This window comes from Hemicordylus capensis, chromosome 2, assembly GCF_027244095.1.
Source record: "Hemicordylus capensis ecotype Gifberg chromosome 2, rHemCap1.1.pri, whole genome shotgun sequence".
NCBI lineage: Eukaryota > Metazoa > Chordata > Lepidosauria > Squamata > Cordylidae > Hemicordylus > Hemicordylus capensis.
This window is the reverse complement of record NC_069658.1, coordinates 267245097-267248185: the sequence shown is the minus strand read 5'-3', so window position 1 is coordinate 267248185 and position 3089 is coordinate 267245097.

Sequence of the window (3089 nt, the reverse complement as noted above, 5' to 3'; positions counted from 1 at the left end):
TTTCTGTGTGTATTTTGTCTGTTTTATATTGCACCGACTGCTTGTCCGAGAAGCTGGTTCTGCAGTCCTTCACAGAAAGCTGGAAAATTTGCCCAGAGTGTGTGTGTGTATGCACACACGTGGAGGGGCAGCGGATTACTGTATGTTCGTTACAGATATTACAGCCTTGTGGGCAATTGTCTGTCATTCATTCACAAACCAGTTCAAATGTTCAAGAGAAGGAAACTTAAGCAGCTGTGAATCACCACAGAAAGGACAAACTCCTATATGCCAGGCTGGTGCCTTAACTGGGAAGAGGAAGCAGTATTAACATCCTTCCCCTGCCTTGGCAATGCAAGAGGTGTGACACTCCCCGTGTGGACTCTCAGTGCAACCAAAAAAAAGGCAACTCTCAGCTTGCTCTGTAAGGGCTTCCCTCCCACCCCCACCCCAATGCTTTTTCTAAACAGACCATCATCTTAATTTCCCACCTAGAGGACAACTTGCACCAAATATTCTGCATAGTTGGGAAAACTGCAGAGCATTTAAAGGGTCAAACTGAATTGCACTCATGTAATTGACTCTCTAGGAATCATAATGGAAATGAATGGCTTCTTGTTGGTCAAGACTGTGCCTAACAAAGGTGTTAAAGCTTCAGAGACACAAGTCCAAGAACTGAATGCCAAGCCCTTTTGGGAAGTGCAGGCAATCCATGCTTTCCATGAAGTCCCCTCTGAACCTACTTTTCCATCTCTTCACTGGTAGGTTAGAGCTTGTTTACCTGCCTCTACCCCTGCCATATTTGCTACACTCCCTGTGTTAGTTTCTAACATTTCTCATGAAGATATAGATATATAGAGGATGGGTTTTGCAAATACAACCAGAGCGAAGAGCAGGACTTGTGGTAGCAAGCATGACTTGTCCCCTTAGCTAAGCAGGGTCTGCCCTAGTTGCATCTGAATGGGGGACTAGATGTGTGAGCACTGTAAGAGATTCCCCTTAGGGGATGGAGCCACTCTGGGAAAAGCATCTAGGTTCTAAGTTCCCTCCCTGGCATCTCCAAGATAGTAATAGTAATCTCCCTGATAGATTCCTGACTGTAACCTTGGAGAAGCTGCTGCCAGTCTGTGTAGAAGACAATACTGAGCTAGGTGGACCTATAGCCTGACTCAGTATCTGGCAGCTTCCTATGTTCCAACTGTTCTTGGTTCTTTGATAAGCATACACCTGTAACACCACACATTTTCAAATGTTTGTTACATTCACACTTTGCAAACATGAAAATGTATTTAAAAAACCTTTAGGTGTACATCAGTAGTGATCACTGACTGATAATGAACTCTCTCCCCCGCCCTAAGAGTTGGTCTGCCTCCTCCCTTTCAGCTTTTAAATCCTGATTGAAGACATTTCTTTCCCACCAGGCGTTTGCCCCTGTATTTACTTATTACTCTCGGAGGCTGATCTTGCCTTGTACACCAGCCGGAGTCTGTGGATTGGGCGGAATATTAAATCTTTTAATAAATAAATAAAATGAGGAAATAATTTGCTAAAGAACACAAAATAAATCAGGTTAGGGGTGGGTGGGTAGTTGGGAATCATTTCCACCACTTCAAACATCCAGTTCATTCCTTATAGAACTGTACATGGTTTCTGATTTATCTAAATACAAAGTACTAGCTGATCCAATGCAGAACACCTGCACCCCTACTTCTCTCCATCTCCCCCAGTCCATTCTCTCCCTCACTGCCTGCCCTTTCCCTTGCAGGCCGTTTGACTATCCCCACTGCTATCTGGCAGCTGCTCACAAACTCTCAGGAGAGCTGCCACGCATAGGATTAGCGACGGGTACATGAGAGAGAGAGCGAGATCTTCTAAAATAATGTTTCAGCTGTTTGCAAGCAAGCATGCATGTGTCTCATCTTGCTGAACGGTTTCACTGGCTCGGCCAGGAGAGGTACTGCCAGCCAGCTGAGAGAAACAGAAAAGCAATCATCTGCTTTGAGAAATCTTTAACTGGCAATGCCCCCCAAATTATGCAAACCCACTCCAAATGCAGAGTGGACAAATCAGCTCTGCCCTCTTCCATACTGGCATGCTTGGAAATTCCAGAACAAAAGATCTGGCAATAGCAGCAAAACAGACTGGGGGAAGAGACTCGCCCACCCATTTAGCTACATGTCATTACTCATGGCCACTTTCCCAAATACATTCCCACCGGCTGGTGGGCAGCTCAGTAACACGCAGCTGCTCTGAACACTCACCCTCAACCTTGACTTAGAGCATTTACAGAATGCACCCTCATCCTTCTCAGTACCAAATTATTTCATTTGAAAGGTTTTCATGGCTTCACCACATGTAATATTCCCTAGCTGGCCATGCTGCAATCCCCCCTCCTCCATTCAATCCCCTTGCCAAATTCCTTAACTCCACTTCTTCTGCCATGTCTCATTCTCATTTCCTCTAGTACACAGCACATAATGTTTGCTTTCATTATTCCCCCAATAGCACAATTATGTATTTTGCCAGGGACAACTTTATTTTTCTAAAGAGCTGGATATGGAAGCATGATGAGATTCTGGATGTTGACTGTGTCCCAGGAATGCATTTCACTGCTCAGTCAATGCCAAAAACATGTCACCACAAAGACTAATCTTAACTACTAATAATGATCCAGAAACACGACTTCCCAAAGAGAGCAGGTGTGTGTGTGGGGGGGGCGGGCGGGGGGATAGGCTGCCAAGTCAGGGCTCTGCTGGGGTGGGAAAAACCACACTGACTTCTCAAAAGTCCCTAGCAGGTAGAGTTGCCATGCCACCCAGATTGTAAGCATCTCATCCAGATTTGCCCATATTTCAGCTTTCATTTTTAAAAAAAGGGGCGGGGGGAGCTAAGCCCTAACCCTTGTAGAAGTAGAGTTATGGAGCAAAATGTGCAGTCACTCTTCTGCTCAAAAATTATTTTCAAGCCAATGTACATAATACGCAAATTACGCGGGAGGCTCACTAGAACACAATTTGAGAATTCTTGCTCTAATCCTCCTCGGCAAGTTGCCTGGGGCAAGGACAGGCTGAAGCCTGGCACATTAAATTTCACCAGGAAGATCTTGGAAA